Below are 20,639 nucleotides of genomic sequence, written 5' to 3'. Positions count from 1 at the left end.
AGTTAGGGGTCGCCACAGTGGATCACCTGTCCAATCATGATTGGCAGTGGAGTTTTACGGTGTTGAGTTGCCAGCCTTCCACAGAAGGCACACACATGCATGCACTCACACCTAGGGCCAATTATTGAGTGTCCAATCCATGTACAGCATGTCTTTGTGATGTGGGAAGAAACTGGAGCACCCAGAGGAAACCCATGCAGCCACAGGGAGGACATGCACACTCCTCACAGAAGGCACCCCAGCCAAGGATCAAACCGGAGAACCTCTTGCTGTGAGGTGGCAACACTAACCGCTGCACCACCTGGCCGCCCTTGAATCTCGACTTATCTAAAATGTAAATTTTAAAGTACTCCCTACTCTACTCTTTAATAACATTTGTAGACTCTGACTTCAACTTAATTATTCTAATTTTTTAGCTGAAGGGTTCAGCCATTCTTCCTACAAAATTTTTCACAAATCTTTCCTGATCTCTGCACCTAGTCATCAAAAGCAAACTAAAGTTGCTGAGGAAAGGAAGAAATATCTGTACATATGGTAAAATGCAGAATATTGCACACAACTCAGCATTGTTTCCATTTATATAAGACTGACAAGATAGCACACTGTCTGAAATGGATAGCAAACTAGTATTTATACAAGCAAATTAAAAAAGATAACTTCAGAATTGATGTATTTCACTGAAAGTGAAATTATCATGATAATAACTTCATTGTCAACTTTTGAAAGAATAAGGCAATCCTAGTTGTAAAATTTGACAGGCTTCAGAGTTTTACTGTCTCAATATTTTTCTTTCTGTTCTCTTAAACAATAATGGGCTACTGTCAGACAGATATTAAGCCTCTGGCCACTCTAAGCAGTTATTCACTTCCCTACCCACCAGTTATGCACAGTAGAGAGACCGCTAAGCAAATGCAGTTTTGGAACTCTGAATAATGTGTACATTTATATGCATGTTTGGGGGGTTAGGAGAACAGGATAGTGGAACATAACTCAGCCAAGATCTTCACAGCTCATAACTACAGGAACTGTTTCAGAGCCTCTGACAGACGGCCTTCAAATAAACCCATCAGGAGCCACCCTCTCTTCAGAAAAAAAAGGTTGCTGGCAGTCACCCAAGCAAGTTTGGTGTACTCCACTGCAGAGAGAACGCCTAGTTACAAATAAAAAAGTCAGTAAAGCAACAACAGCAATAATTTTTAACATGTCAAGTATTTGAATATTATTGAATTCGGAAGTACTGAAGCAGAGATTCAAATAAAAGTGAGATTTAAATAAATGTAAGTACAGCAATATTTTTAACAAATCTAAACAGCTGTTTCTGATGCCATGTTTCCAAAACTGAAAGTTTTAACTAGAAATAAACAAAAACCTACACATGAAATATGAGAGTGGGGTTTGAACAAAGCACTTAGTCCTGTTTTTTTTTAGACAACCGCATGACTTTTGAAACAGCAACACTGTATTTACCTGCTCTATTAGTGTGTTAATTTTAATATGTTTAACAGTACTTGCAGAAAATCTTCTGTTTTTCCTTCTGAAAATTTTTTTGCAATAACAACATTTGGAGAGCAAGAAAACTTAGCTATGTAAGTTTGAGTCAAGTACAAGGTTGTAGTGCACATCTTTAATGAATGTTGTAGGCAACTATCATCTTTGTTTATCTGCTAAAAGGACAAATCTAACCAGTTCTTTTCTGAGAAAGCACATGTAAAAAATGCATGGTTTTGTGATTTTTTTTCCTCATAGTTATGGCTAGAAACCCTGTTGTACTCTTTCCTGACAGGAAATATTTGTACAATTTAAATGGTCTACAACACACACAGGTTTTTAATTCTGCAAAGGAAAATAAAGTAAATAATTTGCATTTGTCAGAGTCTGAGCTGGAAAAAATGTGTAAGTGTTTGATGAGGTGATCCTTAGACATTAAGAACTGTGTTTTTCCTTTACAACAATCACCTGGAGAGAATTCATGTTGTTGTGTCTTTCGGCTTTTCCTGGTTAGGGGTCGCCACAGCGGAACTCCGGTCCGCTAATGATTGGTAGTAGATTTTTATGTGCCGAGTTGCCAGCCCTGACGCACAACCTTCAACGAAGATACGCCCATTCCATGCATGTCTCCACACAGAAGACGCTCTAGCTTTAAGTATGATTTGTTTTTCTTTTTTCATGAAACAATTCATGTGAAATTGCTCTGCTGACTCTGTATGTTAAATATGTCATAAACATATTTTTCTTTCCTTCACTAATTCTTTTGTCCTTCAAATCATCTTACAATCCTGTTTACCTACTGCATGTCTTCCCTCCACAATTCCTAGAACCTTCATATAGCCTTTGTTTGTACAAATACAGTTATAAACTGTTTTTTCTAGGCATCTCTTCAAAGCAATTAAAAGATGGTGTTCAATTCTTAAATTAAAAATAACAGTCAACTTTCAGGCTTTCTGTTTTGTTCCAGGTGCTTGGAACTTCATGCAGGTGCGTGGATGGAGTTCTGAGATCAGAGCCAGAAAAAAAATCAACTTAAGCCACTCTCAACTGTTTTCAAAAGAGCTTGAATTAGGTTTATTGCACCAACCAGCATAGTTTAATGTATCAAATGAGGACATCAGAAATGTTGCTCAACAAGTGTTACAGTGGGTTGCTGCATGAAACAGCAAGGGGCTCTTATTGGCTCAGACTGCCTCAGGTGATTGAGACAATAAGAGACTGAATGTGGAAGAAATGGTTAATGTAGACATACAGAAGCACAAGTGTGGGAACTAATATTTTTTTACAGCCACTCTCCCTGCCACTGTCAGAATATAAGAAGGTAACTACTTAATTTAAGTGTGTGTATGCGTGCATGTGGGTTTGCCTGCAGATATGTATGTGTGGTTGGAATAGATATTTGTTGTAGATAGTTATCCCTGCTTTAGCACAATATCTCTGATTTTTTTTCTTTTTACCTCATATTTTGTTCTGCTACTTTTAAGATCTGTAGCTTTTCGGCCAATCAGTGAGGATTGCAGTAACCAAATAATAAGGATTGACATTTGAATTTCAGACTTAATAGTCTTCAAAAAAGCATGGTAAAGCAAAGCCTGTTATTCTAGAAAGTTTCTAAGTATATAAAAGCAATAGCTGTCCCTAATTATTGTCCTTTGTTCACCATTCTTTTAACTTTATCAACTCAGGTTAAAGAGTTAAAAGGTATGGATGGGTCACAGTGGATTACACAATGTATTCTGACAACAGTGAGCTGAGAGGCTAAATGCCTATGTGGCAGTTCTTTGAGAATTTATTCATTCATATGATACAAACATCTTTGTTGTACAGTCACAGTCAAATGAGTGGACGTAATTGATGGTCGTGTGTGTGTGTGTGTGTGTGTGTGTGTGTGTGTGTGTGTGTGTGTGTGTGTGCGTGCTTCTCGTAAAGTTTGTGGCTTTTCTGGCAAATCAGTGAAGTCAATAAATAATGATGACAGATGTTTGAGTTTCAGATTTAATAGCCTTCAAAAAGTATGCTGGTGCAAAGTTTGTTATTCAATTGAGTTTCTAAGTATATAAAGGCAATAGCTGTCCCCAATGTTGGTTGTTTATCCATTATTTTTTAGCTTTCTCTTTGATTCTTGAGCTAAGAGGTTAAGTTGTATGTAGGGAGAGGGAGGTAGTGTGTTGCACACTATATTCTGACAGCAGTGAGCTGAAGTGATAAATTCCTATGTGGCAGGTATGTATTAATTCATTCATTTGATCTCAATTTCTCAAGGCTTCCATCTAGCAAAGATTCCTAAGATGTTCACTAGCTAAAAACATGGTGGGGGTTGAATGACTTCCCATGCAGAATCCTGAGGGAAGTGTAGTGACACATATTAAATATCTACCTGCATGTCACAAATGCAGACAGGACTCTAGCCCTAAGTGGAATCAAAAATGATGCCAAGGTACAAATAAAAAGATTATTAGTTTTGACAAGTGGTTAAATAGTTGGTATAATCTGAGGAGGATTCGGTATGTCAGCATGGACAAGATGCTAGACAGTACTACATACTTTGCTAGGAATGGCTTGCACCTCTTATTCCAAGGCTTCCACATGCTGGCTAGAGTCTTTACTGCCCCGTAGTGCCATTTTAGGCAGACTCCACCCGATGGACATCCCAATATAATTGACATGTCAAATCCAAAACAAGATCACATCAGTGTGGCTCTGTTTAGTGCCAGAAGCCTCAATAAAATATGTTTTTCCTTAAAACTCTTCTGCATTTGCAGCACATCAATGTATATGTAGTTCCTGAAACTTGGTTTAAATGTCCAGAAAGCATTCCTTCCATGTCCACGTTTTAAGCCTACGTTGCCTGTGGGCCTGATGGAAATTGTTGTAGAGTCTCCATATTCATTAGTGACAACATCAAATTCTCAGAGACCTACAAACAGATCTCACTGAGCTCCAAATCACACTAAATAGGCATAATTATCAATACACAGACTGTTTCAGGACACCCACCATGTCCACTAATAATCGTACAGTTCTTAAATGTACTCTAATAACCCCCATATAAATAAGAACTTTTTCAATTTGGAAGATTTTGTTTTAAGTTTGTTTACCAGGGTAGTACACAGATAACAGCAGACCATTTTCGGGCACAGCCCAGGTGAAGAAGTTCACAAAAAAATAAAACAGAACTAATTTACAAACATTGAGCAATCACCGAAGATACAAAGTCCAATAAACAATTGAATCAATGAAAAAATATTATTCAAAGTGGAGAAAACAAAAGTAGATTATTTTTAGTAGTAAATATGGGAGATAAGCATCAGGTGAGGACAGAAGGTGGAAGTAGTAGTGATGTAAGTGTGGAAGAAGTTAGGTGATGTGTCCAGTGGAAAAGCATTTGCAGTCAGATTTTTGATAGAGTTATATTTTACATTGTGCTCTGAAAGTGGAAACATCCATCAGTAAACTGGAACACCTGTACTTCAAGTGTGGAATACTCTTAAAAGATCTTTGATTTAATTAACATACCCCCAGACCAAATGTTTGACAAACCCATCAGAGGAAGTACTTTTTAATTTTGAGGCAAAAATATTTTTGACTTGTTCTTTATGAATATAGTCTAATCATGCACTACTCCCCTGGATTTTCCTTCCCCACTTAAGTCAGATCATAAACTAGTGATCTTCACATTTAAAATCTCTGAACCAATAGACAGCAGTATCTCTAAATTCATGGAATTCAAATGTCATCAAATTCTCAGTTTCCAAATTCAATAATAGCACCATAACCCCAGATATGGCCACAACAAGTAACTTCACAAAGGAATTCTATACCCATTTATATAATTGTATAGAGCAAACAGTCCCGACCATATCTAATTATATTGTGAAAAATCACCATGGTGATACACAAATATATATATAAATTTTACAGTAAAAGAAAAAAAAAACACCTTATAATATGCAGTAGGTTGAAGGGCCCTTAAATAAAGATAAACACAGGAAAATTTATTAAAAATGTGGAAAATACTATAAGGACTACTAAGGTTGTTCATGAACATAGGTTACCATTTAAATGTAAGAACAACTACAACTCTTTACTGAGGTATGTTAGGAATTTTAGAAACAACACCCAACATTGCTCTGAACTCATCCAAAATGACACCAGACTCAGATCCAGCAAGCATACCAGCAAATAAGTTCAGTGTAAATTTCACTCCAAAGACAACCATCTATAGCCCACCTATCCATGAGGTTCCTACACCCAGGATCATCACTGAAGAACTTGGATTAAAGTACCCTTTTTGTTATGCACATTTCTGATCTTGAAACCATAAACCAAAAAAACAAGTTTGCAGATGACTGTAAAGTCACTGTCAAGGCTCCTTCTGACACATAAGCCCTTCAGCAAAATCTTACCCTTGTAAATACATAGAGTACAAACAATGGGCTTAAATTAAAATCCAAAAAAATTTTACATTGTCACTTTTGTTAGACGAACATTTCTTACAACATACAACATAGACAATACCTCCTCCAAAATGGAAATGTTGTTAGAGACCTTGAAAGGTAGGTTGACAATTCCTTGTCTTTTGATCACCATGTGCCACCCGTGCCCTGGCCCAGCAATCAAGGAGCCTCAATCCTCACCACTAACACCAGTGAGTGGCATCCCATATAGGAGGAAAGGATAACAAATGCACACAGTAAAGTGCAATTTCCCTTGAGAGCACACAGAGATCACAGTCAGTCCAAGGCTGGTTGCTCCCTTGTTCTCCAGGTCCCCAGTAAGACACCCACTGGCACAGCTATAGGGTCCAGATCTCAGCCTAATGGGCAAGCTAAAACCTCCAGCACCCTCTCTGTCCAACCAGTGCTTTGTGTCCCTGCCCACATAGCTCACACGCACACACACACACACACACACACACACACACACACACACACACACACACACACACACACACACACACACACACACACTTTGAGAAGAGTTTATATAACACACAGACACTCCTGGGGGAAGGCTGGCAGAGGTTCTCCAGCTATGCCCCTTTTCCCAGACTATACGGTAGTATCACTCACCACCACCCACTAATATTTATCAGCTAGTCAAAGGCCCTTAAAAGGGTGTTCAATTATTACTGTGCAATATTACTATCCAATTGGTAGTATAGCCCACAGCTAAAGCTATTGGAGTGGCTTTGTCCAATTTTACCAAAGACATGCAGGTAGTCTAAAGAGCTTAACTTATCTTTACAAAAACAGCGACAGTTGAAAGGGTTTAAAATATTTAATAATAAATAATAAAGACACAAGACAATACTTCTTACTACACAGTAGTCGGGAGTTCAGAGATCACAGAGAAATACTTAAAATAATTCAGTAGTACAGTTCTGACATCACAGAAATACACTTAGTCTAATATTTCTAGTTTCTAGCTATTTCTAAGAGAAAACACAAGTCTAAGATAAACTTACATATAGAACACAGGCAGAGTGCTGATGAGTTGGATGGTCAAGACAAAAATGCTTAATGCTCTCTGATTCTCTTTGTTTTTAAAATCACATTCCTGGTTCACATTACATCATTCTTCACACTTCCCTGGGTTCCCAGGCTAACAGAAACTACATTTACATTCTTAACATTCTTAACATCTCCTTGTGTTATCTTGCAGCTGGTCAGGAAGCAGAGCAATAAAAATACATTTGCATGTTTAAATCTAGCAATTTAACTCTTGGTTAAAACAATAGAAAGAATGTCTTCATCTAGACTGTCTGGAGCCAACTTTAAAGACAGTCATAAAATGCTTGACTTAGCTTCCTTACAGAAGAGTGCACTGTTGTTACATTTTTCTCCAGTTCCACATGTAACTCTATTTCTATCATTTAAGACAGCAAGCCTGTGGTTTGCATTAATATTTACAGATGACAGAATTATCTCCCAAATTCTATCTGGCTAGGCTGGCAGCCTTCATCTATCTTCACCCAATCTTCACACACCATGTAATGATGGTGGATAGGGCATCCTTCTACTTGGCATAACTAACTGACTGGTGAAAGATATTATATAAAGTAAAATAAAGTAAAATATTTTCCCCAAAGCAATTGTAAAATAAGACAAGGTTTGAAATAAATGTTTCTTTCCGAAAAGCAGAAATGCAAGGCTTAAACTGCAAAGAAAAAAATAAATAGAGGAAGCATGATGTCCTTAGCAACAGCTATCTCAGACAGACATCTGCTAAAAACATGCTTAGTTTAATATATGTGGTTTAAAATTGGTTCACAAAAAAAAGAACATGTCTAGTTTGTGAAGACATGTGTTGTGGGCTTAGGCTTAAACTAATACAGTAAAATGGCATCCTGTTATGACTGACTGAAACATATAGAAAGACATTTGATATTTTAATAGGAACTTTTTGGTGAGATGCAGAAATGAAAGAAATAAAATACAGACACTTCAACTGATGCAAAGATGACATAAAACAAAAATCAGTCATGCAAAACACATGGACACTAGAAAATATCTGCTGCTATGCAAAGTGTATATAAACTGGACATCATCAGCCCCCTTTTTCCCATTTTCTAAATGAGATCAGGTTGTCATGTCAACTGTCAACATTTCTTTCTGTTCAGTGCCAGTCTCCTTTGATACCCATGCCTTAATGTCGCAGGTATTTTCTCACACAATCCAGTCACCTGTTTGCTGAGTGCCCTTGTTTCCTCTTACCTTCTTCCTATTTATCCCAAATCTTCTTCATCAGACTGACTTCCACTTTTCTGTACATGTTCCTGGACTACAACATCCTGTTCTCTTTCACCTTTTCTGCAATTGGAGTTACTTTGGCTTCTGCTGTTATGTCCTCATTTCTTCCACTGTCTCATAGTGTGCATCCTGCCATCTATATCAGACACTTCATCTACATCACCTCTATCTTGCTCAACTGGTCTGCCTTTACTGCCCAGGTTTCTGTACCATGCAGTAGTACTAGTCACACCACTGTTTTGTACAACTTACTTTTCAGCTTCTTTGGCATTCTTCTGTTATGCACTACACCTGACACTCAGTGCCAGTTGGCTGCAGCCCATCTGATTCTAGCTTTGACCTCCTCATTCAGACTTCCCTTTCCCTCCACTAGTCCTCCCAGACACTTGAAGCTGTTAACCTGTTCCACTGTTTTCCCTTCTATCAGAATTCTCAGCTTTTTCTGAACTCTGCCATTTGCTGCCATTGCATCTGTCTTATCTGTACTCAGTTTCATCCCATGCGCCTCCAGTTTTGCATTCCATTCCCTTATCTTTTACTTAAGTTCTTGTTCAGTCTGACTGTAATGCCCCATTGTCTGCATACAACAACTTTGTTGATCTTTCCCCTCCAGCCTCTTTGCTAATATAATCCATCACCAGTAAGAACAGCAGTGGGCTCAGAGCTGAACCATGGTGCACACCCACTCCCTCTGGAAACTCCTCTGTGAGTCCAAACACTGTTCGTATTTGAGTCATTGGATCATTGTACATAGCCTGCACTAATTCTACCGAGGTTTCTGAGATTTCAAACCACTGTAGGACTGTCCTAATTAGCTTTCTTGGGACCTTGTCATATGCTTTCTCCAAGTCTAGGAATGCCCTTTTGAACTCTTTTGTCATTTCTAGCTTATTCTCAACTATCTGTCTCACTGCAGAAATCAGGTTAGTTGTAAGGCATCCTGATCTGAATCCAAACTGCTCATCTCCCATTCTACTTTCTATTACTATGCATATTAATTTACCAGTCACCATCTCCAGAATGTTCATGCAGTGTAACAGGAGTTTGATACCTCTGTACTTCCCACAGTTAAAGATGGCCCCTTTGTTCTTGTACACTGGCACTAGTATGCTTATTCTCCAGCCATCTGGGATACACCTTTTTCTCCACACTACTATGAGTACCCTTTCTTTTTATGACTTTCTAGACTTCTGCATTCTACCACCAGCTTTCTTTATGCACCTTATTTCCATACCTGGCTTGGCCGCATATTTGTCATGTAGTCCTCACATATGCTGTTTTGAGGTGCTTCTGTTCTTCTTCATATCCACCTATTTCCTCCTCTTCTTGGGATGTTAGAGCCCTGAGTAATTTTTGAACTGCTGTGCCTTCTCTCCAGTCAACTGCCTGGTCTCTGTTGACCTTAGAACCTTCTCTGACCACTGACTGCAACAGATTGTAGCAACCAGTGGTTTACACTGTGGACCTACTGTTTCACTGGAGATGACTTTGCAATCACTGATTCTACCCCAATGTCCTTTCCTTAGAAGGAGGAAGTCTACCTGAATTGCATGTTGGCCACTCTTGTATGTGATCTTGTGGCTGCCTCTCTTTCTGAACCATGTGTTGGCTACCAGACAGAAGCCTAGACTAGCCTCTCTTTCTTTGATCCTGTCACCTCACCCATGTGGACCAAGGCAGTTCTTATATCCTATTCTTTCTATCCTGATCGGTTGGCCATTGTAAATCTGCCCTTTTCCCCTCTGTAGTGCGATCTCAGAGTTAGTATATTTAGTTAGGGGGGTTGTGGGGGGCACATCCCCCCACATTGGTGGGTGTGGGTGATGAAGCCTCCCACTTTTTAATGTTTGTAATAGTGTGTCATGTGTAGTTGGTCAAAAATAGGCAATATGGCCGTTCGCTTACTTGTGAGTTCGACACATATGTGTCGATGAAAGGGTATTCACATTTTAGTTTGTTCGAATTCAAAATATAGACCTTGACAAGAGGCTTAAAGGGCATAACAAACACAATAAAATGGCAAAATAAGCTTAAAAAGCAAGGTGACTGCATGTTTATTTAGTAGAAGACTGTGTTTTGGGCATAAACTGCTATTTTGCATTGGCCAAAGCCATTCAAAGCATAACTAGGGTTGTTCAAAGTATCTCAGAGTGTGCAAAGTGTTTGAAGAGTGTGTGCTTTATTATGGTGAAATTATTTGAAAGAGTTTACTGTTTGCAAAGTACAGTTATATTGCAAAGTGCAGCCAAAGTACAGCCATTTCAAATAGTTTATTGTGCTGTGTAAAATTTATTCACAGAGTGCCGCCATTTCAAAGTGTTTCTTATACTGTACAGAGTTATTTTACAAAGTACAGCCACTTTGAAAAGTTTTTGTGCTGTGTAGAGGTTACTTGCAAAGTGCACTCATTTCAAAGTGTTTCTTACTCCAAGCTTCTTCTGCTGTGTACAGTTTATTCACAAAGTACAGTCATTTTGAAGTATTTCTTACACTGATAAGGAGTGGTTTTGCAAAGTATGGAGATTTTGAAGTATTCTTATGCTATGGTATTCAACTGGATGTATAAAAGAATTTAAGTACCCTTTTCTGCACTTTTTTCAAATAATGCAGCATTTTAATTGATTTATTTGTGTTGCACTGAATATTAACTGAACTGAAAGTTTTCACTCTATTTTTTTCAGTTAGTGCTTGCTAGATTTCATTGCCTGTTAGAATTCCTGCATAGACAGTAATTGCAGTTGGGTGTAGTCTCATTCATTGATATTCTGTTACTGCCTATTTAAGTGGTACATTTTGGAATATTTTCTGCTTAAAACCTGAGCTTTGGCCAGCTAAGATCTAGCTGTATTCAACTGGACATATAAGAGAATTTAAGTACCTTTTATCTGCACTTTTTTCAAATAATACAGCATTTTAATTTATTTATTTGTGTTGCATTGAATATTAACTGAACTGGAAGTTTTGACTCTGTTTTTTCAGTTAGTGCTTGCTAGATTTTATTGCCTGTTAGAATTCCTGCATAGACAGTAATTGCAGTTGGGTGTAGTCTCATTCATTGATATTCTGTTACTGCCTATTTAAGTGGTACATTTTGGAATATTTTCTGCTTAAAACCTGAGCTTTGGCCGGCTAAGACCTTGCTGTATTCAACTGGATATATACGAGAATTTAAGTACCTTTTATCTGCACTTTTTCAAATAATACAGCATTTTAATTGATTTATTTGTGTTGCATTGAATATTAACTGAACTGGAAGTTTTGACTGTGTTTTTTTCAGTTAGTGCTTGCTAGATTTTATTGCCTGTTAGAATTCCTGCATAGATAGTAATTGCAGTTGGGGGTAGTCTCATTCATTGATATTCTGTTACTGCCTATTTAAGTGGTACATTTTGGAATATTTTCTGCTTAAAACCTGAGCTTTGGCTGGCTAAAATCTAGCTGTATTCAACTGGATGTATAAGAGAATTTAAGTACCTTTTATCTGCACTTTTTTCAAATAATACAGCATTTTAATTTATTTATTTGTGTTGCATTAAATATTAACTGAACTGCAAGTTTTGACTCTGTTTTTTCAGTTAGTGTTTCTAGAATTTATTGCCTTTTAGAATTCCTGCATAGACAGTAATTGCAGTTGGGATAGTCTCCTTCACTGATATTCTGTTACTGCCTATTTAAGTGGTACATTTTGGAATATTTGATGCTTAAAACCTGAGCTTTGGCAGGCTAAGATCTAGCTGTATTCAACTGGATGTATAAGAGAATTTAAGTACCTTTTATCTGCACTTTTTTCAAATAATACATCATTTTAATTAATTTATTTGTGTTGCAGTGAATATTAACTGAACTGGACGTTTTGACTCTGTTTTTTCAGTTAGTGCTTGCTAGATTTTATTACCTGTTAGAATTCCTGCGTTGACAATAATTGCAGTCGGGGTAGTCTCATTCATTGATATTCTGTTACTGTCTATTTAAGTGGTACATTTTGGAATATTTTCTGCTTAAAACCTGAGGTTTGGTAGGCTAAGATCTAGCTGTATTCAACTGGACGTATAAGAGAATTTAAGTACCTTTTATCTGCACTTTTTTACTGTTTTTTCAGTTAGTTCCCCACCCACCCTCCCTCTCTGGTTTTGTTTTGGTTTGGTGTTAATCTTGGTGGCTTTTAAACTGCCTGCCCCTCTTGTAAATTTGTGTTTGGATACTTCTTCTGGGCCCATCTCATTTGCTCACTCAACTGAGTGCAGTGAGATCATATTCTGATTTTAGGCACTCCTACTGTGTACAAAGAGAGCATCTGGGAAAGAAAAAAAACTTTTAAGCTTGTTTCCTGCCTTTCCTGTAAGTGGTCTAGACCTCTCTGGAGCTTTGAAACAGGTCTCTGTCACTGCACATATGTCAATGTTCTCCATTTTAAGGAGTGCCTTGAGTGAGTGTTTTTTGAGTTTTTTAGACTTTCAGCGAGTAGTATTACCTCTCAGATTTTTGCTTGCTTGTACCTGTTATGGTGGTATCCAGAATCCCAAGGGCGACAGTGCAGGCCATCTCTCTGTGTTGTAGGGAAGCCTTCTAGCTTAATTTTGTTTCTTAGAACTAGCCAGTTTTCTAGTTTTAGCACTCAAATCTGTTTCTTTGAACTTAGCACTTGTTCAGAACTCATTGTAAGCACTAAATAAGCTGCAAATTACCACAACACTCAACTTTCCTCACTTATCTAGAGGAAAGCAGTTTTTAGTACTTAATAAATAAGCACCTATCTAGGCATGTCTAAGGGTCAGCTCCCGGTGATTTTTCCTGTCTACCTGATGAATCTGGGCATCTTGGGGCAATGCAGCAATTGCCTCATGTACACAGACAACCCTGTCCTCCTACCACCCAACACTACAACCTGTGAGAGATGCACTTATATAGCCAAACTGGAAGCAAAGCTCTCTTCACCCAAGACTGGACTAGACAGTCAAGAGGAGAAGGTAAACACTTGCACCACACCACACTCATCACATAGTCCCTCAAAACCTACACCACCGAAACACACATATAGAAACACAAAACACACACCTACATTCACAGAGGCTCTCAATAAAAACCTGCCCAAGCATCAGGGACCTCCAAAGCAGAAATGCAAGCAAACTCCATCCCCCAACACAACCCAAATGACACATATCCCACAAACTCAGTGTGCCACTCAACCACAGCCCATAAGGCATAACAACATACCCAACACTCTAGTCATAGGTCACTCTATAGCCAGGCACACTGATGTTCCACTCACCAGGCTAAACAAGGAGAAAGTTACTGTCAGCTGCCTGTCAGGTGCCAGGATCCACCACATAATGCACGCACTCAGGTCACTCCACAACAAATACAAATATGACACTGTCAGTGTCCATGTTGGTGTGAATGACCTGAGACATACCTCCCTGGTTTACATGAAGAGACATGGAGTAGCTCTCCAATTTTGTAGCCCAGGCAGGTATAACCCTAGCCCTGAGTAGCATCCTGCCATCACCCAGAATGATACCACAGTACAAGGACAGAATGATTGACTTCAACAATTGGCTAAGCTTCTGGTGTCATTCTAAGGGGATCCAGTATTCGTCTGCCTGGGATAACATGATCGACAGACCACGATGCTTTGCAGAGATGGCCTGCATCTGTCATTTTTGGGATTCCAGATACTGGCTAAGGCTCTTGCTACCCCTATAGTGCCTTTTTTAGGCAAGGTTCAAATGACAAATTCACCACCATAACAGGTACAAGCAAGCAAAATCTGAGGGTAATGCTACTCGATGCTAGAAGTCTAAACCTCAAAATGCACTCACTCAAGGCACTCCTTAAAATGGAGAACATTGACATATGTGCAGTGACAGAGACCTGTTTCAAAGCTCCAGAGATCACCCCTGTGTTACCAGGCTATAATTCATACCACACCTTTTGGCCACCTAACCCGGAATGAAGCACTAAAGGTGGAGGCGTGTCCATATTCATTAAGGATATCCACACCTCCAGGCTAGTTGCACAGCATAATGCATCTGAGATTATCCAAGTGCAACTAACTCTGGGCAAGACCGTAATTCAATTTGTAGCTTGCTACAGACCCCCCACCATGCCCCAGGATTCCCTCTCCTCATTTCTTGATACACTGGAAAGTATTAGAGTACAACCCAACACCCTAATAACGGGTGATTTTAACTACCCCACCATTAACTGGGAAAACTATGCATGTACCAACTCTTTTGCTCAATGTTTTCTGGAATTCATAAATTCCAATGCCTTGGATCAACTTATTCACATCCCCACCAGGGGCAGCAATATCCTAGACCTAGTCATTACCAACATGGGCAACCGGTGTTCCACACCAGAGGTCAATTCCTCGTTGGTCAGATCCAACCACAAGCTAATCACCCTAGACATCCACATCCTGCCCCACCCCCAATTAGGGAAACCACCTTTAAAAACTTCTCCAAAGCCAACTTCACACTTCTTAAGACAGAAGTGGCAAACCTCATGACACCCATGCTGATGGACAATAGAGGTACGACTGCTGAATCCTACACAAATGCACTTTATAAGCGCTTACACGAGTACATAAATCATGCTATCCCTAATAGATTCAAGATGCTATCCTCCAAAAAAAGGAAGCCAATCTGGTGGTTCTCTGCCATAAGCAAACTCTACAACAGAAGAAAGAAACTGTTGCAAAAAAAGAGTAAAATCCCATGACTGGAGGAACTCCCTGGTCAACCTCAGTAAGAAGCTAAGATCCCTCATAAAATCCTCTGAAGCTAGTTACAAAAACAAAATTGCCACTGACTCTAAAGACAACCACAAAGCATTCTATAGCTATGGCAAGAATCTCAATGGCAACACTCAGATCTGCTCTGAGTTACAGCACAATGGCACTAAATATACAGAACCAACTGATATTGCCAACATCCTGGCAGATAGGTTCAGTGCTAACTTTACCCCGCTTTCACCCCCTAGAGGGCCCATCTCTATACCAGAAGAATGCAAAGTTCCTGTAATCATGGCTACACAGGTAAAAAATACACTCTCCAAAGCCAAGAACACAGCATCCATGGGACCTGACAAACGGCCTTGCTGAACGTGCAGTACAGAGTGCAAAGCAATTACTAGAGATTTCAAAGTGTGACAATACTGATATCTTTTGAATTTGCTTAATCATCAGAAATATACCCCATGACAACCTACTTGACTCACCTGCTCAGAGACTTCTATCGATGCAAACTAGAAAAACCTTACCTTAGTTTGTTGGTGCCTAATGCTAAAAACAACAAAACAATCAAAGCCCAACATTTTTAAGAAGCAATCCTTTCAGAAGTCCAGCTTTGATAAAATGAGCAGATTTCTTCGTCCGTTGAAAGAAGGAGAGACAGTGAGGATGCAAATGGCAAAAGGCTTTGATCGAATTGGTCAAGTGAGAGGTATATGTGCTGGGCCGAAATCCTACTTAGTGGAAACTGCAGGCATCTTCTTCCTATGTCAGGAAGCGATATCCCAGCATCGTACTTGTGATACAGACTCTAGACCTCAGCGCAACCCTGACAATGTTCATAGAGAGGAACATGTCACAGAGTCCATTCCCATTCCTGATAATGTCCCAGTTGTCCCCAAAGTTGAACATTCCTTGATGACAACCCCCGTTGCTAGATCCAGTTATGACTTTTATACTAGGTCATATTTCTAGACCTAGTATAAAATACACAGCAACCTGGACATGATTGTTTTAAATGTGTCTAATTTTGTATGATTGTATGTCAAAGAATTAGTTCTGTATAATTGCATGTCAAAAGATCATTTCTGTGTAATTGCATGTCATTGAATGTATATGATCTGTTTCTCAAAGAGGGAGGATGTAGAACAGAGCATGTGTATGTAACTTTAAGAAGCATTTCCAGATGTAGGCACATGCGTATAAATAGTGAGCACATGCAGGCAGCAATGCCATTTTGAGAGAACAGCCAGAGTGTTAACATGTATGAGCATGGTAGTCAGTCAGTTTATATGTTTATTTAAGTTTAAGTTACAAAGCCTCATTCCTGATGTGTTTGTCTGTAATAAAGCTGTTTGAACTGAACCACAACTGCTTGCCTGTTTTATCCTGACTGGACGAGCGACAATCATCATCATCCCTTTCCAGTTTGAATTATAGCTTTCTGCTTGGGTTATGTAATGAGCCTTAAATGTGTATCTCTAAAATATCAATTCATATCAGGGTAATCCTAAACCACCTTGCTCTGTGGGAAAGATCAACTTATCCCACTTGACCATTGCCCTATTCCCTCTGAGATAAAATCCTTTAACTCATTACTAATTACTGTTCACGACATCTCCTCTGGTTGATAAAAATATGCCTGATCTATATATAAAACTATAGAGACTAAAACATTTTCACTGCTTGTATTTTGCTATCCATGTCCAAAAATAAGAGCTTCCAGTTTCTCAGTTTTTGTATTATCTTTTATTTAGTCTCTCCTCACATATCCTTAACTGCCATAACAAAATCCTTTTTTAATCCATACTCCTAAGTACTTAATTTGTCATGTCCCCATAAATAAGGGCATTGCTGAATCAATTTGTGGGAACATAGTTTACAGCTATAGGCTTTGCTTTCTCTTCATTAATTTTATATACCGAAAAGACTTGAAACTGTCTTTAAATGGTCCACAACACTGAGATGTCCTTTTCTGGTTTTATCGAGTACAAAATATTATCTTCTGCAAATAAAGCCAACTTTTCTTGATTATCATACCAATTATATCATTGAATTTCTGAGTTCCTTATTTTCTTTGCTAATGGCTCTAAATATAACACAAGTAGCAAGGAGTGAAGAGAACACCCCTGCCTGGTTCCTTTCTTCAGACACAACATATCATAGAGGAACCCTCCTACTTTAATTTTTGCCTTTGATCCCTCATATATCCTCCTAATTAACCTTATTATTGTTTCATGCAATGCAAATGCTTGCATTGCCCTACTCACAAAATCTCAACTTACTCTGTCAAATGCTTTATCTGCATCAAATCCACTAACAGCAGCAGCATTTTCTTACATTCTGCTTCTTTCTGGATCATCATTGTTCTATTAATGTTGTCAAATGTTTGCCTTCTCTCTACAAAATCACATTGACCAATATCTATCAATTTTGGCAACATGTTCTCCATTCTTTTAGGTATTATGGACATAAACACTTTATAATCATGGTGTAAAATTGAAATAGGCCTATATGAAGCTGGCTCTGATGGGTCTTTACCATATTTGGTATTATAGCCACGACTGCTTTCTTCCCAGGATATTGGTGCATCCCCTCCATTTAAAATACCATTAAACAAAATCTTCCAGATCTTTGGCACTTTCTTCCCACCTAGCCTGCAAGCATCCATAGAAATGCCATATATTCTTGGAGACTTACCTGCAAATTGAGTATACTTCATTGTTTTTATCTCATTTCCTCCTGTCTTAACTGTTAATTGTTGAGCCACATCTGCCTCTAACCTTGGCATACTTAAATCTTCCATAAATTTTTCCATTCATATTCTTTCTTTATTTCCACATTTCTCTGCTTTATACAATTTTTTATACAATTTTTATAATATATCTAATACTGCTACTGGATCTGCTGCAGTTATTTTTCCTTGTTATAATCTCCCTAAGTTTGGCAACAGCCCTTTCTACTTTTTGTTGTCTAAGTCATTGTGCTAAAAGTTTTTGTGGTCTGGAGTTGTTATCAAAAACAGTTGCTTAACAGCACTCTTTCTAAACCAATGCATATTATCCATATACTCACTAATTGTCTCTTTTGCACTCTGCAGCACCTGTTCTTGCTCTCAGGTGATTCCCCTTATTCTGTAATAGTTTAACCTTTGTCAACCCCTCTAAATAATTATTGTTAGTCCTTTATCATATCTGTTTTTCTTTTATTTCTGCTCTATTTTTAAACTTCACTTTCATTTTATCCCACTCACTAGCTATAACTTTTGAAGTAATTTCCATCTTCCCTGATAGTTCCCAAATAATTTCCACTATCAATTCCTTAAATTATTCTCTTTTTAACAGATACGTAGGAAGTAGAATTGTTTGATTTCTACTTCATTACCCTGGATTTTAATCTTAGCCGTATTGGTGCATGTTCTGAAATAGTTATTGGAAGTGTGTTGAAGCTTTCAATTAAATACACATGTTCCTGTGAAATATAATTTCTTTCTAGCCTAGCCCAGTTATTGTACCTTGGGGAATAATATGTAAATTCCCTCTGAGTTCTTACTACTGAATTCATCTGTTCAATACCAATTATTTTCATAAGTGTTTCCAGAAATCTACCCTCTTTTATTATATTTTCTCTTCTAAGTCCCCTGACACATTCTCGCTGTTGCAAATCAATTCTAGTCACCACTTATAAGTAATATTCCCTGCTGAAAGCTAATTATTTCACCCATTATTATCTTTTTTCTTCTGCCACTATTGGAGCTCCTCTAGCAACTGGTATAAGTACTCGCCTTTTCTTTGTCACTGATATTCTGCTAAATATTCACCCTGAAATTCTTTCTTTATCAAATCCTCATGTTCATTTCTTTCCAAATGTGTCTCCTATAACATTGCTATTGCACTTTGCATTTCTTAGTACAATTCAATACTCTTACCTTTTTGATATAACTGTGAGGCCATTTACATTCCATAATAATATGGATGGTGTAGCCATTATGATAAGAAGCTATTATATATGTCAGTTTTTTTAAATATATATTTCTAGTTTTTGTGTTACATATACCCACTAAGATTTGGCTGGTCAATCCTTTATACAGTTGTTTCTTGTCACATGCATTTGAACCTATGTCACATTTTACAAGGCTTTTTGTTTTAATGAAAACCCTCAAAATACCTCCAGAATATCCGATAACCATTTAACTTACACACACACACACACACACACACACACACACACACACACACACACACACACAGGTGCCAGAACCATACAGCCAGGGGCAGCTGCAAGACCTATCCGGAAAATTTAATGAAGTAGAGTTTTCCCGCTAACATGGATTTGCGTGCGGAAGTTAAACTAAGTAAACTAGCTGTTCTTGTTCTCTTATTGCTCTGTGTTATAGAAGTTATGCTGCCGCTGTTCTGTTGGTGCTGCCAGAGCCAGAGTCATGCCAGTAACGAGGGTTTTGTTCTTTTATTTGCAGGAGTTATGCTGCTCGCTTGTGAGTGTGTGTGTGTGTGTGTGTGTGTGTGTGTGTGTGTGTGTGTGTGTGTGTGTGTGTGCATGCGCGTCTGTGTGTATGAGTGTGTGCCTATGAATGTGCATTTGTGTGTGTGTGTGTGTGTGTGTGTGTGTGTGTGTGTGTGTGTGTGTATGAGTATGTCTGCATATGAGTGGGTGCATATGAGAGTGAGTGTGTGTGTGTGTGTGTGTGTGTGTGTGTGTGTGTGTGTGTGTGTGTGTGTGTGTGTGTGTGTGTGTGTGTGTGTGTGTGTGTGTGTGTGTGTGTGTGCACACGCATGTGTGTAAAATGCCCCAGTTAGGTATACCTGTTAGTTAATGTTACTCAGGCTCAAACAAGAGCCTGAATTCTTCTCCCATACCATCACTTCTGATTGTGGGAGTTGAGTCCATAGTTCTCAACTGCCCAGATTTTCACAGACTATTTGGCTCATACTTTTGGTCTGTTCCTCTTAAATGTGTGGTTTTCTGGCAAATCAGTGAGAATTGAATTTACTAAAGAATGATAGTCCTTTAAGTTTCAGTCTTCCTATCTTTCAGGAAACACATGGCAACAAATAACAGTTTATTTTAGCAATGTTCTAAGATTATACAAGCAATATTTAAAATGTGCCCTTGGTTTTGGGCCTTTGCCCCCCCTCCAAAATAAATTTTGTCTTTTTCTAGATTTCTTGTGCTGTGAAGTTGAGAGATTTAGTTGAGTGCCAAGTGGATTTTACAAGGAGCTGAGAGTTTCAGGGGAAGAGAAGTTTAGTGCTACTTATGCTAAGTCATTTGCATTGTTAGTAGCACAACAGGTAGTATACTTGCTTTTGATGCAGAAGGCTGTATGGGTTCTACTCCCTCAGTATGCAGATGGATCGCTGATACTGTACTGTGTTACACTTTAAAGGGAGTGGATGCTGCAGTCCTATGAATGTCCTCCTTTGGAGGAGTTACCTAGTAACTATGTTTCTGTTATCAGTTTGCCATCCAGTCCCCATTGCAAAATTACTAGCTTATCATTTTTTTTAATGTAGCATAGGCAATTTATTCTTCAAGGGCAACAGACATTTTATTTGTAGATGAAACAATGAAATATAAAATTGTTTGCTAGCAGCAACCTCTTCATTAGTTACAGATCCCTTTAATGTGGAATTATTTAGATGACTTAC

At 38.4% G+C, this 20,639-nt stretch overlaps 1 protein-coding gene across 1 annotated transcript in view; it reads left to right on the top strand.

Annotated features, from left to right (window-relative positions):
* Nucleotides 1-1,153: 1,153 nt before the first annotated feature.
* LOC122816604 (acyl-coenzyme A synthetase ACSM3, mitochondrial-like) overlaps nucleotides 1,154-20,639 on the top strand; it is a 291,757-nt gene continuing 272,271 nt past the window's right edge. Inside the window, exon 1 of the mRNA XM_044089505.1 lies at nucleotides 1,154-1,277. The gene's annotated coding sequence lies outside the window, so the exon portion shown is untranslated. The remainder of the gene's footprint in view (nucleotides 1,278-20,639) is intronic.

This window comes from Protopterus annectens, chromosome 12.part0 (genome assembly GCF_019279795.1).
Source record: "Protopterus annectens isolate FY-2018-M chromosome 12.part0, PAN1.0, whole genome shotgun sequence".
Lineage (NCBI taxonomy): Eukaryota > Metazoa > Chordata > Ceratodontiformes > Protopteridae > Protopterus > Protopterus annectens.
The sequence above is the reverse complement of the archived record's forward strand: the minus strand, read 5'-3'. Positions and strand labels throughout refer to the sequence as shown.